This window comes from Nomascus leucogenys, chromosome 12, assembly GCF_006542625.1.
Source record: "Nomascus leucogenys isolate Asia chromosome 12, Asia_NLE_v1, whole genome shotgun sequence".
Taxonomy (NCBI): Eukaryota; Metazoa; Chordata; class Mammalia; order Primates; family Hylobatidae; genus Nomascus; species Nomascus leucogenys.
In genome coordinates this window covers 2671641-2695796 of record NC_044392.1, presented here as the reverse complement: position 1 = coordinate 2695796, position 24156 = coordinate 2671641, and the positions used below count along the sequence as shown (strand labels likewise).

Genomic DNA, 24156 nt, shown 5'->3' with positions numbered 1-24156 from the left:
GGTTCCTAAAAGTCTGGTGGCCCCCAAGCACTGGGCCTCCAGGTCTAATGGCGAAGTTGGCCCTGCAAGGGAAAAAGACAGAAAAATACATGTTCTGCTGCACGTATTCCCTACCTACCCCCATCCCCAACCTGGGAAGATTAAAAATCAAAGTGCAAATTGAGGTGATTCATCTCTTTCCCGCTTGTGCCTTCTTTTCTTTGCTGCTTTGCTTTTCCTCCTCTGCTCCCGGCCCCTCCCCTCCCACTGCCTCGTTTTTCTTTGCAAACTCAGGTGTGATCTGTTTGTTCCCAGTTCCCCAGGGGGCAGGAGGTAGGCTCCCCTGAGCACAGTGCCCGGTGCCCATCTTCGTTCGTCTCTCTGCCTGTGTCTGCTACTGCTGGGACTCAGGCCCTCGCCCTGCCACCATCTATGCCAGTCACCCTGGAGAGGACTCCCGCCGTGTCCTGAAACGGCAGAAAAGGAAGAGGGGCTGCAGACGGAGGAAGAAAGTTTATGGATTTAAAATAGCAAAGCAACTTGTGGATCTGTGTGTGTATGTGTGTGTGTGTGTGTATGGGCCTGATCACACACAAACACACACACCTCTCCTTCATTCACGTCCTACGGAAGAGACCATAAAGGCTTCAAACTAGAAGTGCACATGAAGGATGCTTCATGCCCTGTTCCCCACACACAGAGAAGAGATGAAGAGGGGGAGGTACGGTCAGCTTTCAAAACAATATGCCCCCGCCCATCCCATGTGTGAGGACACGGTGACTCGGTGACTGTAACAGTAGGACACATCCCATCGTGTGGTCAGCGTGCAGAAACCAGCTGTCCGCTGATGAATGGCCCCATCTGCACAGCGGCAGCAAGGATTACCCCAAGAGCAGGAAAAAAGTCTTTGGAAATAGATTGAAAATCAGTTTCTTTATTTTTTCAAACACTATTTTATTGTGGATTAAAAAGTCGTCTGGGTCCTGGGAAGCACTGGGAAAGAAGGGAGAGCCGGGGAGGGTAGGGCAGGAGTCTGGCCGGGAGCCCAAGGTCGAGTCTGGCTGTCAACTGACAAAGAGAAGAGAAGACAAGTCTGTGGCCCAGACAGGATGCCAAGTCTGGAGGCAGCAGCAGGGTCCTTGAGAGAACAGGGGAGCAAGCCTGCCCCGGTACCCAAAAAACAATGGCTATCGTGTACTGGCGTTATTCTCTGTGCCTGACACTTTACCTGTAGTATTTCTAGTCTGCACAATGACACCAAAACGTAGGATTTGTTATTCCCCTTTGACAGATGAGAAAACAGAAGCCTGGAAATGTAAAGACAGAGTTAGGAAGTGTGGAGGCAGAATGCAAACCCAGATCAGTCTGCCCCAAAGTCCACTATACCAGCTGCCAGAAACCCTCTTCTAGAAGGGGCAGCTACGAAGGGAGGAGCCGGTGAATCTCTACAGTAGCACTGTGGCCGGGTCTGGAGAGCCAGGCAAGACACCTGTGTGTCCTATCTGGGCTCTGCTGTCTCCGCGTAGGCAGCCTCGGGGCAAGAATTCCACTCCCCAGGCCTCCTGCGGTTGGTGCTGACTCCTTGGCTCCCAGCAGCCGCTGACCATAGCCAGCAAAAGACCTGGCAGGTCCTGAATCAAAACAACGGAGTGGCTGAAAGTCACACTCTCTCCAGCTCCTTGCAAGTGGGTTTGATTTATTTTGACAGCGATATTATGCTTGGGTCATTCATGAATTCCGTGAGCATTGTTGGGAAGTTCATGAGTTTAGGAATCAAAGTACAGCATTTAGGGCCACTTTCTCTGTCCTCGGGAAGGCCCCCACAAGCTTAAGCCCCCTGTACACGTGTGACATGCTGGCCTCAGAGATTCATGTCACATATTGAAATAACAAATAGAAACGTGCGGGAGCAGAGGGACAGCGACACCTGGTCCTTCAGCAGATTCTAGATTGGAACAATTAGAAGATCTGACTGATGTTAAGAGTGGCCGGAGTAAAGTGAGAGGCGCCCATTTCCAGCAGACACAGTGGAGGCTGACAGGGGCGGGAGCCTACCCCTGGCCACACCACCTCTGGGACACGGCAGCCCTGGGCCTGGAGGGAGAGGGCCAATCCAGACACACTCACACTCTCATCTCTTTCCTTGGCTGGAAACAAGTGCAGGAAGCTCCCCTCCCAATTTCTTATGCTCCCTTCCCCCTTACACTCCTCTCCTTCGACTGCTCCCTTCCCCCTTCTTATGCCCCTCTCAGACCACCCAGCGGACGCCTATTCCCGCCCCCCACCCCTCCCCTGCGTCTCCTTGTAAAGTTCCATGAGATGCTCGAGGAGCACCTGCTGGTGGGGCATCCAGCACTCTGCTGGGCATCACCCTCTGCACCCCTGGCATTTCTCTCCACCTCCAGAGGCTTGGAAGGGAACAGGGCAGATGAGCCCCTTCACCCACCATCTACGCCATATACCCATCACCATCCCATGAGGAAAAAAAAGAAAAGTAAAACAAAAACAAAAATCTTTTGTACAGAGATATATTTTTATTATACAAAGTTTGTACAGTACCAAAAAAGAAAAAAAAAGGTGTAAATTTTTTTTCATTATTGTAGGTAAACGGTAGTGGAAGCCTTTTTTGTAAATGTAATAAAATGTATAAATATGGTTTTCAGAAAACATCAAGTGCTGTAAATATGTAATCTACACACCTTCTTGGCTTGTCTGCAGTATATACATTTAATTTATCTGTCTCTGTATATGAGGCTTCCCCCTGGGGTCCCGCATTATGGTACTTTCCTGAATTTGAAAGCAATTTTAAATTTTTTGAATTCAAATAAAATATAAATTTTTGCATTGGTTTTCTTACATTTTTATGGCCTCTTTCATGACTGGGGCAAGTGTTTGTTGGGAAAGGGAACGAAAGACATATTTCCCCCTAAAATCCAAGGGTAGAAATATGGGACTCCGTTTCTTAACTGCATTGTGTTATCACTGCTACATGTTGGAAACTCCGAGCAAAAACGATAGTGCATACCCCACATAAAAAAGTGAACTCAAAATGGATCAAAGACCTAAACATAAGACCTAAAATTATAAAATGCTTACAAGAAAACATAGGTGGGGCCGGGCGCGGTGGCTCACGCCTGTAATCCCAGCACTTTGGGAAGCCGAGGCGGGCGGATCACGAGGTCAGGAGATCGAGACCATCCTGGCTAACACAGTGAAACCCCGTCTCTACTAAAAATACAAAAAATTAGCCAGGCGAGATGGCAGGCGCCTGTAGTCCCAGCTACCTGGGAGGCTGAGGCAGGAGAATGGCGTGAACCCCGGGGGGGCAGAGCCTGCAGTGAGCCGAGATCGCGCCACTGCACTCCAGCCTGGGTGACAGAGCGACTCCGTCTCAAAAAAAAAAAAAAAAAGAAAAAAAACATAGGTGGAAAGCTTCATGACATTAGATTTGGCAGTGATCTCCTGCATATGACATCAAACGTATAGGCAACAAAAGAAAAAACAGATAAACTGGACTACATCAAAATTCACAACTTCTGTATATCAAAAGATACAATCAACAGAGTGAAAAGGCAAGCTATAGAATGGGAGAAAATATTGCACATCATATATCTGATAAGGGGTTAATATTGAGAATCTATAAAGAACTCTTATGAAAGACTTGAACAGTCATTTCTCCAAAGAAAATATACAAATGGCCAACAAGCACATGAAAAAATGCTCAAAATTACTAATCATTAGGGAAATAATCAAAGCCACAATGAGATGCCACCTCACACCCATTAGAATGGCTACTATCAAAAAATAAAAAGTGTTGGTGAAGATGTGGAGAAATTGGAACCCTTGTGCCCCATTGGTGGGAATGTAAAATGGTGCAGTCACTATGGAAAACAGTATGGCGATTTCTCAAAACATCAGAAATAGAATTACCATATTGTCTAGCAGTTCCACTTCTGATTATATACCCAAAAGAGTTGAAAGCAGGGTCACAAAAAGATATGTTCATAGCAGCATTTATTAACAAATGCCAAAAAGTAGAAGGAACCCAAATGTCCATCAACAGATGAATGGATAAACAAAATGTGGTACATATGTACAATGGACTATTATTCAGCCTTAAAAAAGAAGGAAACTCTGACCCATACTGCAACATGGATGAACCTTGAGGATGTTATGCTAAGTGAAATAAGCCAGTCTCACACACACACACACACACACACACACACAAACAGATACTGTGTGATTCTATTTATACAAGCTACCTCAAGTCATCAAATTCATACAGAAAGTACAATGGTGGTTGCCAGGGACTAGGGGGAGGAAGGGATGGGGAGTTACTGTTTAATTAGTATAAAGTTTCAGTTTTATAAGATGAAAAGTTTCTGGAGGCCTGGAAGCCCTACGCATTCTACTGGTTTTAAAACAAAGAGCTCAGCTGACACCAGGTACGACTTGTCAGCCTCTACATTCTCTCCCGATGGAAGAGTGTTTTGAGTTGAATATGCTGTGAAGGCTGTGGAAAATAGTAGTACAGCCACTGGACTCAGAAGTAAAGATGGTGGTGGCTTTGGGGCAGAAAAGGGAGTCTTCCTAAACTTTATGAAGAAGGCTCCAGCAAAAGACTTTTTAATATTGATTGGCATGTTGGAATGGTGGTAGCAGGTTTGTTGACAGATGCCCCTTCTTTGGCAGATGTAACAAGACAAGAAGCTTCCAACTTTAGATCTAGCTTTGGCTATATACCATTCCACAAAAACATCTTGCAGACACAGTTGCCATGCATATACACCCTGCAGTGCTGTTAGACCTTTTGGCTGTAGTTTTACAGTAAGGTCTTACAGCGTGAACGACAGGGCACAATTCTGCAAGATGTTTCATATGGTTATTGGGGCTGTACCCTTGGCAAAGCCAGGGACGCTGCAAAGATAAAAAATAGAAAAGCTTCAGGTGAAAAAAATGACCTGCCATGTTATTGTTAAGAAGTTGCAAAAATATTTACATAGTATATGATGAAGTTAAGAATAAATCTTTTAAATTAGAACTCAGCAGGGTTGGTGAATTAACTAAAGGAAGAAGACGTGAAATTATTCCAAAAGATATAAGGGAAGAAGAAGAGAAACATGCCAAGGAATCTTTGAAGGAAGAAGATGAATCAGATGATGACAATATATAACATTTACTCCAGCATCTATTCTATTTTAAATTTCTGCTACAGTCCCAGGTAACATTTAGCCCCCTGTGGATTATACACACTCACTAACCAATTCTCATTAGATGTCTGTATTGTGAAAAGGGAGAAAAAAGTTCTGGAGGTTGCACAATTATGTGAATATACTTAATGTACTTGATGCCACTTAACAATGGTTAAGATGATCAATTTTATGTTATATATATTTTACCACAATAAATTTTTTTTAATTTATAGTGGAGGCCACATCAGCTCAGACCAAGAACCTGGGGACAAAGAAGTTGCTCCCCTCAAGGTTGGAGTTTGGCTTGGACCGAGGAGCTCAGGATCTGAGGACCGCCGTCTAAGGGCAGGTGGGCTTAGGCAGTAGAAACTCCATAGCAGAGAAAGGTCAAATGGAGGAGGGTCATGCTGGCAAGGCAGTCATGAGAGGAGTGGTGAGGAAGAAGAGGAGAGAACTAGCAAGAGCTAGGAGCCTATCCTTTCTTAAATGCACTATGCATTTGTTAGCAGTCATCATTTGAGGTGGAAAATTCATCCAGACTACCTTCAGTTTTCTGACTCCCACTACCCTTCACTTTTGCACTGTACCTTGGCTCCAACTGCCCCCCTTGTCACCTCAATAACCTGATTTAGACCAATATTCCCAGTTTTTTGTTTTTGTTTTTTTTGAGACACAGTCTCTCTCTGTCACCCAGGCTAGAGTGCAGTGGCACAATCTCGGCCCACTGCAGCCTCCGCCTCCCGGGTTCAAGCGATTCTCCTGCCTCAGCCACCAGAGTAGCTGGGATTACAGGCACACGCCACCATGCCTGGCTAATTTTTGTATTTTTTTGTAGAGACGGGGTTTCACCATGTTGGCCAGGCTGGTCTTGAACTCCTAACCTTAGGTGATCCGCCTGCCTCAGCCTCCCAAAGTGCTGGGATTACAGGCGTGAGCCACCCTGCCTGGCCCCCAGTTTTAATAAAGGCATTCCATCTTGGACATGCTGCCTGGTATTTCTCTCCTGGCCACAGGGAATTAGCAGGGTGGGTGCAGCCCTCCCACTGGAACCTCAGGTAGCTTGGCAGGGATTCAGGGTCAGGAATTGGACTGTTGTCCAACACAAGCTCCTGTTGGATTGGGAATCAAGAGAGCAAGGGAGCAAATATTAAGTCTAAGTTCAGAATACAAGTTCATACCAGCATGCAAATATGCAAACACTTTATAAGAAAATAGCAGACGGGCTGGGCACAGTGGCTCATGCCTGTAATCCCAGCACTTTGGGAAGCCAAGGCTGGCGGATCACTTGAGGCCAGGAGTTCGAGACCATCCTGGCCAACGTGGCAAAAACTCTGTCCCTACTAAAAATAAAGGAGAAAAAAGAAAGGAAGAAAAGAGCAGACAATTGCTGGACACCACATAGAGTGGGGAAAGACTTCCAAACATCAGGCCAGGACAAGTTTTCATAAGCCGAAGGGCATAGATAGAGGGGGAAGCCCAAACTACAATGCCTGTGAGACAAGGTGCACCCCCCAAGATCTACCTATACCAAGAGAACAGAGTGTCCCTGAACTAAGAGATCAAATAAACACTAACACCACTCCATTCCCTCACTCCAGTAGAAGCACCTGTTATTGCTGGTCTAGGAAAATCCTACACATTTATTTTCTCATGGACAAAAAAGGTTCATGGACATATCTTCAAAGTTTCTATAAGAATAAAACAAAATGAGTAGTAAAGACATTGTAACTTGGGTATATATCTAAGAGTGGGAAAGAGAAAAAAAGCAAAGAAAAGAAAACATTGTAACTAATTAGAATACTCCCTTAAAAAATAAAGGAAAGGAAAACTTTTTTTTTTCAACTGGGTAATTTATTATTTATTTTTTTTTTATTATACTTTAGGTTTTAGGGTACATGTGCACAATGTGCAGGTTTGTTACATATGTATCCATGTGCCATGTTGGTTTGCTGCACCCATTAACTCGTCATTTAGCATTAGGTATATCTCCTAATGCTGTCCCTCCCCCCTCCCCCAACCCCACAACAGTCCCCGGAGTGTGATGTTCCCCTTCCTGTGTCCATGAGTTCTCATTGTTCAATTCCCACCTATGAGTGAGAACATGCAGTGTTTGGTTTTTTGTCCTTGCGATAGTTTACTGAGAATGATGTTTTCCAGTTTCATCCATGCCCCTACAAAGGACATGAACTCATCATTTTTTATGGCTGCATAGTATTCCATGGTGTATATGTGCCACATTTTCTTAATCCAGTCTATTGTTGTTGGACATTTGGGTTGGTTCCAAGTCTTTGCTATTGTGAATAGTGCCACAATGAACATACGTATGCATGTGTCTTTATAGCAGCATGTTTTAAAATCCTTTGGGTATATACCCAGTAATGGGATGGCTGGGTCAAATGGTATTTCTAGTTCTAGATCCCTGAGGAATCGCCACACTGACTTCCACAATGGTTGAACTAGTTTACAGTCCCACCAACAGTGTAAAAGTGTTCCTATTTCTCCACATCCTCTCCAGCACCTGTTGTTTTCTGACTTTTTAATGATGGCCATTCTAACTGGTGTGAGATGGTATCTCACTGTGGTTTTGATTTGCATTTCTCTGATGGCCAGTGATGATGAGCATTTTTTCATGTGTTTTTTGGCTGCATAAATGTCTTCTTTTGAGAAGTGTCTGTTCATGTCCTTCGCCCACTTTTTGATGGGGTTGTTTGTTTTTTTCTTGTAAATTTGTTTGAGTTCATTGTAGATTCTGGATGTTAGCCCTTTGTCAGATGAGTAGGTTGCAAAAATTTTCTCCCATTGTGTAGGTTGCCTGTTCACTCTGCTGGTAGTTTCTTTTGCTGTGCAGAAGCTCTTTAGTTTAATTAGATCCCATTTGTCAATTTTGGCTTTTGTTGCCATTGCTTTTGGTGTTTTAGACATGAAGTCCTTGCCCACGCCTATGTCCTGAATGGTATTGCCTAGGTTTTCTTGTAGGATTTTAATGGTTTTAGGTCTAACATGTAAGTCTTTAATCCATCTTGAATTAATTTTTGTATAAGGTGTAAGGAAGGGATCCAGTTTCAGCTTTCTACATATGGCTAGCCAGTTTTCCCAGCACCATTTATTAAATAGGGAATCCTTCCCCATTTCTTGTTTTTGTCAGGTTTCTCAAAGATCAGATAGTTGTAGATATGTGGCATTATTTCTGAGGGCTCTGTTCTGTTCCATTGATCTATGTCTCTGTTGTGGTACCAGTACCATGCTGTTTTGGTTACTGTCGCCTTGTAGTATAGTTTGAAGTCAGGTAGCGTGATGCCTCCAGCTTTGTTCTTTTGGCTTAGGATTGACTTGGCGATGCGGGCTCTTTTTTGGTTCCATATGAACTTTAAAGTGGTTTTTTCCAATTCTGTGAAGAAAGTCATTGGTAGCTTGATGGGGATGGCATTGAATCTATAAATTACCTTGGGCAGTATGGCCATTTTCATGATATTGATTCTTCCAACCCATGAGCATGGAATGTTCTTCCGTTTGTTTGTATCTTCTTTTATTTCATTGAGCAGTGGTTTGTAGTTCTCCTTGAAGAGGTCCTTCACATCCCTTGTAACACAATTTATGAGGCCAGCATCGCCCTGATACCAAAGCCTGGCAGAGACATAACCAAAAAAGAGAATTTCAGACCAATATCCTTGATGAACATTGATGCAAAAATCCTCAATAAAATACTGGCAAACCGAATCCAGCAGCACATCAAAAAGCTTATCCACCATGATCAAGTGGGCTTCATCCCTGGGATGCAAGGCTGGTTCAACATATGCAAATCAATAAATGTAATCCAGCATATAAACAGAACCAAAGACAAAAACCACATGATTATCTCAATAGATGCAGAAAAGGCCTTTGGCAAAATTCAACAACCCTTCATGCTAAAAACTCTCAATAAATTAGGTATTGATGGGATGTATCTCAAAATAATAAGAGCTATCTATGACAAGCCCACAGCCAATATCATACTGAATGGGCAAAAACTGGAAGCATTCCCTTTGAAAACTGGCACAAGACAGGGAGGCCCTCTCTCACCACTCCTATTCAACATAGTGCCGGAAGTTCTGGCCAGGGCAATCAGGCAGGAGAAGGAAATAAAGGGTATTCAGTTAGGAAAAGAGGAAGTCAAATTGTTCCTGTTTGCAGATGACATGATTGTATATCTAGAAAACCCCATCGTCTCAGCCCAAAATCTCCTTAAGCTGATTAGCAACTTCAGCCAAGTCTCAGGATACAAAATCAATGTACAAAAATCACAGGCATTCTTGTACACCAATAACAGACAAACACAGAGCCAAATCACGAGTGAACTCCCATTCACAATTGCTTCAAAGAGAATAAAATACCTAAGAAAACTTTTTTTAAAGCATCCCAACATTAATTAAATATAATCAAGCAATTGTAAATATTAAAGTGTAATACAAACCAGAAACTTGAAAACTCAGGATACAAATAGACATAAAACAGGAAGAAATAAATGACGGCTTAGAGTAAAAGAACAAGCATATCTCAGAAATGAAGAGCAAACTGCCAAGTGTTCAATGGGTAACACACAGAAAGAAAGTATAATGAAGCACATATGGGAAGAAAACTTAAATATCTAAGAAAACAGAAATTATGTAAACAGCTAAAAAATATGAGACTGCAAGTGATAAAAGGGCACTTTGGGAGGCCAAGGCAGGCGGGCGGATCACTTGAGGCCAGGAGTTCAAGACCAGCCTGGCCAACATGGCGAAACCCCAGTTCTACCAAAAAATACACAAATTAGCCAAGCATGGTGGCACGTGCCTGTAGTCCCAGCTGCTGGGAGAGTGAGGCAGGAGAATCGCTTGAACTGGAGAGGTGGAGGTTGCACTGAGCTGAGATTGTGCCACTGCACTCCAGCCTGGGCAACAAAGTGAGACCCCCATCTCAAAAAAAAAGAAAAAGAAAAAGGAAGGAAGGAAGGAAGGGAAGGAAGGAAGGAGAAAGAGAAAAAGAGGAAAGAAAGAGAAAGAAAAGGAAAGAGAAAGAAAACAAAAGAAAGAAAGGAAAGAAAGAGAAAGAAAGAAGAAAGAAAGAGAAAGTAAAAGAAAGAAAGAAAAGAAAGAAAGAAAGATAAAAGACAGGCAAAGCAAGCCAATTTATGTACAATAGGAGTCCCTAAAGAAGAAAACCTAAATAAATTAGACATAATTAATATTTAAAATTATACTCTAGGAAAACTATTTAGAACTAAAAGAAAAACTTAACATATATATTGAAAGGTCCACCAGGTTCCTGGGAAAATTATCCTGCAATGCTCAGCTCCAAGACAAACCCCAGTAAAACCTGTCAGATTTTAAAGAAAAATAAAACATTCTCTGAGCCTCCAGATTAAATTAGGTTGTTATCAGATTTCTTAATAGCCACACACAAAGCAAAACTGAAGGAAAGAAAGTACAAACCAAGAATTTTATATGCAGTGATTTTTGTGCATCAAGACAATGAGAACACAGTAATGAATATTCAAGAATTCAGGAATATTTTCCTCAGGAGCCCTTCCTGAAGAATCTACTGGGAGGACAAGTTTTAACCAACCAAATGATAGCTAAGGAATTTCAGCAACAGGACTGGTGTTAAGAATTGAAAACTGCATATTGAAATCTACAATGAAGATGAAAATAAAGACCGAAGAATAGTATGTAAATGTCCTAGGTTCTGACGAAGTGGAGATAACATGATTTTTTAATGGGAACAGAAAGAAGAGAGAAAGGGGAAAGTAAAATGAGCCCACTGGTTGCCAGACAGATAACAGGTGGGAGTCAAAGACCATCTAAAGGTTTCCCAAACTTGGCACTATGGACATTTTGGGCCAGGTGATTTTTCTGTTGTAGGACCTGGCTGTCCTGTGCATTATAGGATGTTTAGCAGCATCCCTGACCTCTGCCCAACAGATGCACACCTCTCCCAGTTTGACAGCCAAAAATACTTCCAGACGTTGCCTAGTGTCTTCTGGGGAATAAAATGGATACACTCCCCCCACCTCTGTTGAAAGTCATTGATCAACAGATGCACTGGTTGAGAACCAGTTAATAAAACAGTAAGAACCTAAGTAGAAAAAAGAGGACTAAGGACATTTATAAATATATTAATATAAAAGTAATTACTAGAAGAAAATATAAATTTTGCCAAACACTAATACATATATTTTTAAGTACTCCAAAAAAACACACTGTGAAAGAACCAGTAAATATGACAAATGCACCAAGTAAATACAATACAAGATAATATGACAGACCTGAAAACAAACATGGCCACTATATCATTAAATATAATTAGGTTTAATTATAAAGATGTTCAGATTATCTCACAAAATAAAACTCGACTCTGTGCTATCACAAGAAGCATACCTAAACGAAGTGATTTAAAATGGCTTAAATACCATGTATTGAAATCTAAAGCAAAGCAAAGCAAAGGAATAACATGCATACGCAAACAAGATAACAGGAATCACCATCCTCACACCAGATAAGTTAGAATTCAGGGCCAAAAGCATGAAAAAGGACAAGGAAGGACACTTTACAGCACTAAAGGAGATTATTCACAATGAAGTTATAACAGATACCGATAACTATGCACCCAATAAGAAAGCGGATGTGTCATAAAGCAGAAACTAGGAGGTGCAAAGAGAAATTGGAGCATGCCAGTAACAGCAGTTTTAACTCACCACTCTCAGTCCATAACAAACCAAGGAAACAAAAGTAAGGCTGTAGAAGACCTAACCAAAATAATAATAAGGAAGTTTTTATGAATGTGAATATCTGTCAAACTCTGCAACCCAATGTTAGAGAATATGCTTTCTTTTGAAGCATACATGGAACATTCATGCAAATATCCCTTATACGTAAAGAACTCTTAAAAATTGAGAAAAATAAGTCTAAAAGTACCATAAGCAAACATTCAAAGACTACGAAAGGAAAGACATGCAAAAACCTTGAAATATATGAAAAGGCACTCAGTTTCTCTCCATTATTCCTTACCTATGAGATCAGCGAAAATCCAAAAGCTAGACAACACACTTTGACAAAAATGTGGGATAAACTGGCACTGTCACTGCTGGTCCCACTCACAGAGGAGAATTTGATGATATGCACCATTTGAACAATTAATACACGAAAAGCCCAGACTCTATCACCACACACTATATCCATGTAACATGACTGCACTTGCACCCCTAAATCTAGAAAAATAATAATAATAAAAGCGATGAATAAAACACAGTAACTGTGTTTGAATCTATGAGTTCATAATATTTTTAAAACAAACAATCCTATTTAATAGTGGGCAAAGGGCATGAATAGACATTTCTCAAAAGAAAATATACGGATGGCCAGCAAACATATGAAAAAATACTCAACATCACTATTCATCAGGGAAATGCAAATTAAAACCACAGTGAGGCCGGGCACGGTGGCTCACACCTGTAATCCCAGCACTTTGGGAGGCCGAGGCAGGTGGACACCTGAGGTCAGGAGTTTGAGACCAGCCTGACCAACATGGTGAAACCCCGTCTCTACCAAAATGAACAAAAATTAGCCAGGCATGAAGGGAGGCACCTATAATCCCAGCTACTCGGGAGGCTGAGGCAAGAGAATCGATTGAACCCAGGAGGCAGAGGTTGCAGTGAGCTGAGATGGTGCCACTGCACTCCAGTGTAGGTGACAGAGCAAGACTCTGCCTCAAAAAAAGAAAAAAAGAAAAAAAACACACACAATGAAATACCACCTTACTCCTGCGAGAATGGCCATTATGGATAAGTGAAAAAACAATAGATGTTGACATGGATGTGGGGAAATGAGAGCACTTAGACACTGCTGGAAGGAATGTAAATTCGTACAACCTCTATGGGAAGCAGTATGGAGATTCTTTAAAGAGCTTAAAGCAGAGCTGCCATTTGATCCAGCAGTCTCACTACTGGGTGTCTGCCCAAAGGAAAATAAGTCATTATATGAAAAAGACACTTGCACATGTATGTTTAGAGTAGCACAGTTCACAACTGCAAAGATGTGGAACCAACCTAAGTGTCCATCAGCTGATGAGTGGATAAAGAAAATGTGGTATACGTACACCATGAGACACTATTCAGCCATTAAAATCAATGAAATACTGTCTTTTGCAGCAACTTGGATGGAGCTGGAGGCCGTTATTCTAAGTGAAGTAACACAGGAGTAGAAAACCCAAAAACTGTATGATCTCACTTATAAGCGGGAGCTAAGCTATGAGTATCCAAGGGCATATAGAGTGACATAATGGACTTCAGAGATTCAGACAGCGGAGGCTGGGAGGAGGGATAGAGATAAAAACTATACAGTAGGTACAATGTACACTAACTCACACAGGTGCACTGAAATCTCAGAATTCGCCTCTACATAGTTCATCCATGTAACAAAAACCACTTGTACCCCAAAAGCTATTGAAATAATCATAAATAATAAATAACATTTTTTTAAAAACTCATTAGTCACTTATGGAAAACATTAAGAAACCAGCTATATTTTGATAACCAGTAAGTAAAAGGAGGGAAGAGCAAGCATTCATCCTGCTTTTTGTATGCAATGTATTTCAGGGTAACTAAATATTAAGAAGGGGAGTCTCTTTATAAAAGTCTTGCAGCCAGTAAATGAAGAATAGAATTTATCACCATTTTGAAACCTTTATTAAAATAAATTCTGGCAATCATCATCAATGACTGCTAATATCACAAAAAGTGAGGCAAGCAGACATTATAGGCCTTCTGACGGAAGTACACAACAACCACCTATGAAGTATTCTTGCCAAAAAAAAAAATAAAATTTGAATCTGTTTAAAACTTTGGATCTAAATACCAGTTACAGGAAATACAGATGACAAAGAAACAAGTTCAATGATACCATAAGGATGTAATTGACAAGATACAGATTCTGGAAAACTCCTCAGTGAAAATTACCTCATCTTTTTTTTTTTTCTTTTTTTTTATTATTATACTTTAGGATTTAGGGTACATGTGCACAATGTGCAGGTTTGTTACATATGTATCCATGTGCCATGTTGTTTTGCTGCACCCATTAACTCGTCATTTAGCATTAGGTATATCTCCTAATGCTGTCCCTCCCCACTCCCCCAACCCCACAACAGTCCCTGGAGTGTGATGTTCCCCTTCCTGTGTCCATGAGTTCTCATTGTTCAATTCCCACCTATCAGTGAGAACATGCGGTGTTTGGTTTTTGTCCTTGCGATAGTTTACTGAGAATGATGTTTTCCAGTTTCATCCATGTCCCTACAAAGGACATGAACTCATCATTTTTTATGGCTGCATAGTATTCCATGGTGTATATGTGCCACATTTTCTTAATCCAGTCTATTGTTGTTGGACATTTGGGTTGGTTCCAAGTCTTTGCTATTGTGAATAGTGCCACAATGAACATACGTATGCATGTGTCTTTATAGCAGCATGTTTTAAAATCCTTTGGGTATATACCCAGTAATGGGATGGCTGGGTCAAATGGTATTTCTAGTTCTAGATCCCTGAGGAATCGCCACACTGACTTCCACAATGGTTGAACTAGTTTACAGTCCCACCAACAGTGTAAAAGTGTTCCTATTTCTCCACATCCTCTCCAGCACCTGTTGTTTTCTGACTTTTTAATGATGGCCATTCTAACTGGTGTGAGATGGTATCTCACTGTGGTTTTGATTTGCATTTCTCTGATGGCCAGTGATGATGAGCATTTTTTCATGTGTTTTTTGGCTGCATAAATGTCTTCTTTTGAGAAGTGTCTGTTCATGTCCTTTGCCCACTTTTTGATGGGGTTGTTTGGTTTTTTCTTGTAAATTTGTTTGAGTTCATTGTAGATTCTGGATATTAGCCCTTTGTCAGATGAGTAGGTTGCAAAAATTTTCTCCCATTGTGTAGGTTGCCTGTTCACTCTGCTGGTAGTTTCTTTTGCTGTGCAGAAGCTCTTTAGTTTAATTAGATCCCATTTGTCAATTTTGGCTTTTGTTGCCATTGCTTTTGGTGTTTTAGACATGAAGTCCTTGCCCACGCCTATGTCCTGAATGGTATTGCCTAGGTTTTCTTGTAGGATTTTAATGGTTTTAAGTCTAACATGTAAGTCTTTAATCCATCTTGAATTAATTTTTGTATAAGGTGTAAGGAAGGGATCCGGTTTCAGCTTTCTACATATGGCTAGCCAGTTTTCCCAGCACCATTTATTAAATAGGGAATCCTTTCCCCATTTCTTGTTTTTGTCAGGTTTCTCAAAGATCAGATAGTTGTAGATATGTGGCATTATTTCTGAGGGCTCTGTTCTGTTCCATTGACCTATGTCTCTGTTGTGGTACCAGTACCATGCTGTTTTGTTTACTGTCGCCTTGTAGTATAGTTTGAAGTCAGGTAGCGTGATGCCTCCAGCTTTGTTCTTTTGGCTTAGGATTGACTTGGCGATGCAGGCTCTTTTTTGGTTCCATATGAACTTTAAAGTAGTTTTTTCCAATTCTGTGAAGAAAGTCATTGGTAGCTTGATGGGGATGGCATTGAATCTATAAATTACCTTGGGCAGTATGGCCACTTTCTCGATATTGATTCTTCCAACCCATGAGCATGGAATGTTCTTCCATTTGTTTGTATCCTCTTTTATTTCATTGAGCAGTGGTTTGTAGTTCTCCTTGAAGAGGTCCTTCACATCCCTTGTAAGTTGGATTCCTAGGTATTTTATTCTCTTTGAAGCAATTGTGAATGGGAGTTCACTCATGATTTGGCTCTCTGTTTGTCTGTGATTGGTGTACAAGAATGCTTGTGATTTTTGTACATTGATTTTGTATCCTGAGACTTTGCTGAAGTTGCTTATCAGCTTAAGGAGATTTTGGGCTGAGACGATGGGGTTTTCTAGATATACAATCATGTCATCTGCAAACAGGGACAATTTGACTTCCTCTTTTCCTAACTGAATACCCTTTATTTCCTTCTGCCTGATTGCCCTGGCCAGAACTTCCAGCACTATGTTGAATAGGAGTGGTGAGAGAGGGCATCCCTGTCTTGTGCCAGTTTTCAAAGGGAATGCTTCCAGTTTTTGCCCATTCAGTATATTGGCTGTGCGTTTGTAATAGATAGCTCTTATTATTTTGAGATACGTCCCATCAATACCTAATTTATTGAGAGTTTTTAGCATGAAGGTTGTTGAATTTTGTCAAAGGCCTTTTCTGCATCTATTGAGATAATCATGTGGTTTTTGTCATTGGTTCTGTTTATATGCTGGATTACATTTATTGATTTGCATATGTTGAACCAGCCTTGCATCCCAGGGATGAAGCCCACTTGATCATGGTGTATAAGCTTTTTGATGTGCTGCTGGATTCGGTTTGCCAGTATTTTATTGAGGATTTTTGCATCAATGTTCATCAAGGATATTGGTCTGAAATTCTCTTTTTTGGTTATGTCTCTGCCAGGCTTTGGTATCAGGACGATGCTGGCCTCATAAAATGTGTTAGGGAGGATTCCCTCTTTTTCTATCGATTGGAATAGTTTCAGAAGGAATGGTACCAGTTCCTCCTTGTACCTCTGGTAGAATTCGGCTGTGAATCCATCAGGTCCTGGACTCTTTTTAGTTGGTAAGCTATTGATTGTTGCCACAATTTCAGAACCTGTTATTGGGAAAATGACCTCATCTTAAATCCAGTTGTGATGTATAACATTAACTGAATTCAAATTCAAACAAGCTGTTCTTAAAAATTTTGAGACAATATATGAAGTAGGAACTTCATATATTGTTGGTTCCATTCATATATTTGAGACAATATATGAAGTGGCAAGTTATTAACCTGAGCCTCTGTGGCTCTGTGGTAAAATGGGGATAGCAACAACAATATTTCATTGAGTTGTGCTGAGGCTGAAATGATGTCATCCACCCAAGGTCCTTACCAGCATGCCTGGCCCCTAGGCTCTTTATAGCTATTGGCTGTCAATTACTGGTCAAATGAATAGGGAGGAAAGAAGCTATGATCTGGAGGCAGCCTCAAGGAGTGAGGAGAAAGAACAGCAACCCTGCCTCCCACCAGGAGGAACTTGGGCTGTATGCAAATAAACAGCCTCCATTTGAAAGGGCTGCAGGGAGGTGGGATCCTCTGCAGAAAGCCAGGTTTCTTATTTATTTATTTATTTATTTAGTAGAGATGAGGTCTCACTATGTTGCCCAGGCTGGTCTCCAACTCCTGGCTTCTAGTGATCCATCCACTTCAGCCTCCCGAAGTGCTGGGATTACAGGTGGGAGTCACTGCACCCAGCCCCAGCAGCTTCTTGACATGGGGCCAACAGATGGCCAGCCCCAGCCATAAGCCATCTCCCTCAGGTAGGGCTTTTTCCTAGTATTACATGCTCAGTTATACTGGCCTTGGCCAGCTCTCTGGCTACCTACGTTGGACCCCTTCAGATAACAGTTCTTGTTCCTGCCTGAATTGGCTGGCCAGCCTGAGACCCTGACATTTATAACTGACCTGAATGCCTTACTGCATTTGTGGTCAAACTACAGCTAACAGCAAGAGCATGGACTATAAGGAGGCTGTGATCTCTGTCCTGTCTTCCAGGAAGGTAAGCCCTGTGGGTCTGGTCAGTATTGGAGTAACTGCTAGAAAGAAGTTACATGAAAACATGTAAGCAAGACCCAGAGCTTGCTCCTCAGGGAGACCATGACTCATTTCCTCCAGATCTCATCTTTGTCCCAAGACATGCAGAATATTAGTACATGCCAACCACTAGTAACACCTATATTTGAGATCTGACCCCTACAAGAAAAAATAGGTTCTCAGTGGATTCTGAGCAAAACAAATTCACAATAAGCTGAGCTGTATTAGTCCGTTTCTGTAAAGAACTGCCAAAGACTGGGTAATTTATAAAGGAAAGAGGTTTAATTGACTCACAGTTCCACATGGCTGGGGAGGCCTCAGGAAACTTATAATCATGGCGGAAGGGCAAGCAAACACGTCCTTCACATAGTGGCAGGAGAAAGAAGTGCAGAGCAAAGCAGGGAAAAATCACTTACAAAACCATCAGATCTCAGGAGAACTCACTCACTATCACAAGATCAGCATTGGGGTAACCGCCCCCATGATTCAGGTGCCTTCCACCAGGTCCCTTCCACAACACAGGGGGATTATGCGAACTACAATTCAAGATGAGATTTGGGTGGAGACACAGCCAAACCATATCAACGGCCTAAAAGGCAAAGTTGCCTATATCTCATTCAATAAGGACAAAAGAGTGAGCGTGTATTAGGAAACTTCAACCTTGAGCTACAGTCTTTTGAATGTTGTCAGTAGGACAATGGGTGGAGGAAGGCAAGAAAAGAATATAAAGACCCTCCAGCTCTCCCCTCTTTCTCAAGTACGAAGTGTGACCAGTTCTGTTCCTGAACCAGGAAGCAAATGAGAGGAATCAAGTAAGTTTCAGCCCTCTGGGAACTCTTTCCTGTGTTTTCATCCATAATCATCTTCGTGTTATTTGGATTTCAGACACCTCTGGTTTCCTAGCACAGGGATCCTGAAGGATATATCAAAGTAGATGCATAGGGACCAGCAGACTGAGAGGCCACTGGTCTAGGCAAGAGGCCATGGCTCCTGAGGTTGTGGACATACCTGAAGAGCCACCCATTCTGAAGGACCACAGGGAACAATGAAAAGAAGACACCTGCCCAACACAAGGGGCTTGAGACCTTGGCCCCAATCTCCCTGACAACCTGTGTCTCAATGACTTCCCTTCCTTTTCTCCCCCATGCTTTTGGTGTAACCAGGAAGAAGCCAGAAGAATCGAAAACACATTCCTTTTTTGGCAGTTTAATATAATTTATTAACTTATCAGTCCACTCCATCCCAAAATACGATTTGACCAGCTTTAAGAGATGTACATAACAGCACAAAAATAAAATAAAATAACAGAAAATGGGGAAGTGAAAGCAAAGCCAAATAAAATGAAGCCAGGGATTGGTCCACAAATTGCAAAACAAAAGGGCCTGTTCAGGTTTTAGAATTGGACATTAAATCCCTGAGGCTCTTGATGGACAAAATTTAATCCATTTTAATTTCGCAGTCCCCAAGAGGGAATTAAAATCAATCGCAAATGTCTCATTTCCATAAGGATTTAATTGGTAGAGAAAGGTCCCTGGAGATGACACCTGTGCTTCCTGTTTCTCCAGGACACATCAGCTGGGTTGAGCGTGAGCTCCTGCCCCTACTCCTGATGCTGGCGCTCCAGCCTAGCTGGCCTTACCTCTCCGTCCATTTCTGGGAAACTTCAGGAACAGGGTTGGGTTGGCGGCCTCATAAGCGGTCATGAACAAGCCCTTTCCTCTCAAGTGCTGTCCACAGAGGGATTCTCTCCTGCCCTGGCCCCCTGGGTGACGTCTGCAGTGGAGGGTTTCAAAGTGTCTCACCATCACTTCCTGCTGGTCCCCAGTGCCTATAAATATGCGGAAGCTTCTCTGTGGTCCATGAATCCCCCCAAAGCACTGAAGCCAAGTGTGTTCTATGTGGAAGGAGAAGACTCCTTTCTCCTCTGTGCCACATTTGTCACCTGCCACCAAGTGAGGGCTCCCTGAGCCCCAGTGACTCAAGATTCTAGTGGTCACAGCTCTGCCAGCCTGGGCCTGTGGCTCCTCTCCTGCTTGGGCTCAGATACATCCGTCATGCTGCTCCAGGACCAGCTTAGAGAGTGATTCTTGTTTTCCTGATCCCCCTTCCCGTGGCCCTCACCCTCTAGGTGGCACAATTTTTATGGGATATTTTTCTACAATGAAAACGTAAAAAAAAAAAAAAAAAAAAAAAGTGACTTTAGAAATAAGTATCATGTCATGGCAGGCATGATCAGAAGCATGTTTACACACACAGAGAATCACCAACAGCGCCCTGATTAGAAAATCAATGTCTATGTGAATCCCTAGTCGACTATAGCATGTTTAGGTAAAATTATCTAATTGGATTCTTCTTTTTACTCTTCTAATGCTCTTGACTTAACCAAGTGGCTCTTAAAACAAAGAAGCTCTCAGCTTTGAGAAGTGGGGGAACCGAACACACACTGAAAAGAACTGGGACCTCTCAAACTCTGTCTCTTCCTCCAAGCAGCATAAAATGGGGTTACTGGGGTGCAGGCTCCTGTTGGGTTCTAAGAGAGACCAGGTGAGAGATGCGGCACACGGAGGTGAGGAGAAAGGTCACCCACTCAGCTGCAGCATGGGCTGGGGGAAGCAACAATAAGGTGAGGAAGGAACGTGCCTTTGGCCCCCGAAAACATGCATTTATTTGGAGGTAAGTGCAGGCTTGCTGAAAGTCAGAGGGAGGGCAAAATGATGCTAAAGACATGCTAGCAGTAATATTGATGCTGGGAGTGTGAAGAAATAGCCAGGAGCTGTGGGGGAAAAGGCTCCAGTGTCTACCATCCCAGGCCTCCAGGCCCATTTCAAATCCCTCCTCTCCTGCAAAGCCTTCCCTGCACTCCCACTGCATGGAGCACTAACCTCTTGTAGCAGATTGGGGCAGGGGCTTGAGATTGGTGTTTGCTGTTAACAGGTGGGGGAGCTGAGCGATGCCCAAATGGAGGATGGGATCAAAACTAAGGTTAAGATGAGCTTTGGGAGGCTGAGGTGGGAGGATCGCTAGAGGCCAGGAGTTCAAGATCAGCTTGGGCAATGCAAGACCCCCATCTCTCCAAAAAAAAAAAAAAAAAAAAAAAAAAATGAGGTAAGGGAATATTTTGAATGATTAATTTTGACTTTAGACATTGACTCCATTCAGAAAGAGACCTCTCAGGCAGCTGGGTAACTCCAGCCCAACTGGAAATGCTCTTAGAAGGGAGAAAGTATTGGCAGAACTGAGTCCAGGATGAGTCCAGTGGGTAGGTCTCTCCAGGCACGTGCAGGGGAGGCTTGGATGGGAGCCACTGAGTGTCTACATCAATGCGTGTGCTGAATGGGCAGGCCAAGAGCCCCATGATGGGTGACAGTAGACACGGGGGCTGTGAGACACCCAGGAGTCACCCAAGCACAGCTGGTTGGCAGGCAGCTGGGCTCCTAAGAGGAGAGGCCACAGCAGTACACAGATCTGGAAGTCATTAGCATCTACACAGAAGAAATGAGAGAAAGAAAAGAAAAGAAAAGAAAAGAAAAGAAAAGAAGAAAAGAAAAGAAAGGGAAACAGAGTGAATGAAGAAGCAAGCCTAGGACAGGACTCTGGAGTACAAAGACCCAGAACAGCCTGGGAGAGGCAAGTTCACCTGCAACACCCACACCCACTCCAGACATCACTGCCTTCATTACTTCAAAACTGCACCCCTGTCCCCAAAGAGTGTTACTACCCTTCAGAAAGTGACTCAATTCTTTTCTGCAGCCCGAAAGCAGAGAGCTATCCCCATTGGGGGCCCCAGAACAAGATGAGGCAGGACGGACTACGCAGAGCACCTGACTACACTATTTAGCCTGGAGGGACCCTAGCTGCTTTACTCTGCTTCTGGGAGGAGGCTACAGGGGACAATAAGGCCGAGGCAGCCATGACCATGAGTTCAGCTGCTGAGGTCAAGGCCTAAGAAAAAACCGAGTATCTGAAAAAGTCTTGGCCCCTCCTTTCCCTGCCCCTACCTTTGGGTATGCTGCCTCCTGGGGGTCTGAGGAATGGGAGGCCTAAGGTCCTTTAGGTACCTTTTTGTCACTTCAGAGGAGCCAATGCCCTTCTTGGAGTGGAGGGTGAAGAAATCAAGGGGAGGCAGCCATCTGGGGAGACGATCCTGCCTTTAGCAGCTCACATGATGTAACACCCTCCCAGGGCAGCATTTGCTGGTTTGGTTTTCCATAACCAGGGTCTGACCTGTGGCCAGGAAGGCTGAGAAACTGTCCACCCATTCTGCAGGGTGAATCTACTTCCCAAGAACAGAATCACGCTAGCAAAGCTCAGGGTGTGTAAAATCAGATGTCAGTTTATCTGAGCAGCACAGACCTACTGGAGGGCACCTGGGTGCCCAGCAAGCTCGTGGGTACACAGCAAGCCTGGAACACTGAAGCCCCCTGAAAGAGTGCTTCTTCCAAAGGAAGTCGGGTAGACAAGGAGGAAGGGACCACCTGGGCCATTTTCTCTCCTGGCCCACACTGGCCTTGCTTTCATGACTGAACCTCTATTAAGATTCATGAGACAAGAATGGCAGATAATAAACATCAAAACTGTTCACTGAAGATATGAGACACTAACACACTACCAAGCCAAGGGGAAAGGGTGACCAAGTGGAGAGAGGACTACCACCTCACATCCACACAGAGCTCAGCTTGACTTCCACAGGGAGGGCTCCAGAAAACTCAGGGCTACATGAAGAATTCAGGCGTCAGTAACAGGGAAGACAGGGTCCAAAACATGATGGTAGGGGGTGGGAGTGGGGAATGGTCTAGATCTCCTTTGAGGGCCATCTGCCTCTCCATTCAGCACTATCAAGTAGCTCTGTCCTAGGCCCAATACTTGAATCTGAAATTCTTCCTTTCTCATTAGTTTAACTACTCCACATACACAGATCTCTAGTCCTAGCCTCTCCCCTAGCTTCTAGCCGACATCGAAATGCATAGCATGCATCACCATGATTTCCCTTAAGCACCTCAAGTTCTAGACATCCCAAACTAAACTTCTCATCTTCTGCCCTCCTGCTCTATCAGCCTCTCCTCCTTGTGCTCCCAATTCTGAATGAGGACATGCTCTACCCAGTCACCAAAGGCATTCTAGCTTTCCTCTGATGTCCTCCCATCTGCCTCTGAGACCTTTCCCATTCATTCCCTCCTCCTCAGTGTCACCACTGCTGTAGTTCAGACTCTAGCCTTTAGCTGAAATACCACAACAGTGTCCCAACAGGCCATCCTAATTGCAGCATATCCAAGTTCCATTCAGCTGTCAGATTTCAACCATGCACATCTGAACATTGCCCCGGGCCTGGTGTTGACACTCCATTCATATGTGAGGTCCTCAGTGACCTTGCCCCAGCACTCTTCTAATATCGGCTCCCTGTTCCCAACCTCCCATCATACAACCCCACCCTGAATCCATGCTATTCCACACAACAGTGCCTTTCCCTGGAACTCCCTCCCTCTCCCTCACCTCGGGATCCTTCCTCTCAGCTCACATTACTAGACAGTTATCACTGTATTCCTGCAGTTACTGACATCTGCTGACTTCTATCCAGGGTTCATCCCATGACCCCTGCCCCGCAGAGATAACGTGGGCCAGAAAAGGTAAACTGGGAGGGAGTTGATGGTGATCCTAGTGGGGCTGGTTCTTGGGAAAGGAAGTTCTGAAGCAGGGGAAGGGGTTAAGAAGGGATATCACTCTGTGGAAGTAGCAAATCTCTCCACTGGCTTCCTCGCATGTTAATAAAAGTTCCATTCTTCAAGGCTGCTTCACATCCACTATCTGATAGGTACTTCCCCAGCCCATGAACCAAGCAGGTTATGAATACATCCCAGTGTCATAAGAGGATGGCAGGAGGGGGATTTTCCTTTAAAGTCCTATGGAAACCAAAGTCCTTGGTCAACAGTTTTAAACTCTTCTAAGGAGAAACTCTGGAGGCCAAAGTGCTGCAAATGTTAAAACCATCCTATGTGAACCTTTCTAACTTAGCCTGTCCATGTGGGAGGCAAGTCTTAAGGGCCAACATACAGAAAGCCCTGGGCAGGCCTGGGACAGGATGGCTCAGGGTAAAATTGTGCCAAGAACCTGGAACGTAGAACAGTGGTCAAGGCCCTCTCAGTAGATGACCCTATACACCAGCACCTTCCACCTGTCTTGGCATGGGGACCAAGAACAAAGCTTCTGCTTGCCAAAAGGAAAAGCCAGACAGGCAAAAATGTAGGGACCCCAGGCTTCTGTTAGGGTTAACCTATGATCAGCCAAGCGTGGCAAGAAGTAGGACTGTCCCCTGAGAAAAAGAGAACTCTTAGATCCCATTTCCTTA

At 43.3% G+C, this 24156-nt stretch overlaps 1 protein-coding gene and 1 pseudogene across 11 annotated transcripts in view; both read left to right on the top strand.

The window, feature by feature from the left end:
* Window positions 1-24156, top strand: part of CSMD2 (CUB and Sushi multiple domains 2) — a 675146-nt gene that overhangs the window by 632741 nt on the left and 18249 nt on the right. For 7 of the 11 annotated variants that reach the window (XM_030823372.1, XM_030823370.1, XM_030823364.1 and 4 more), the window contains one exon: window positions 5405-5992. The gene's annotated coding sequence lies outside the window, so the exon portion shown is untranslated. Of the gene's footprint in view, window positions 1-273; window positions 2824-5404; window positions 5993-7054; window positions 7080-24156 lie in introns of those variants that run through there. The other 4 variants (XM_030823367.1, XM_030823365.1, XM_030823366.1 and 1 more) reach the window with 4 other exon arrangements.
* On the top strand, window positions 4351-5206 carry LOC100587900 (annotated as a pseudogene).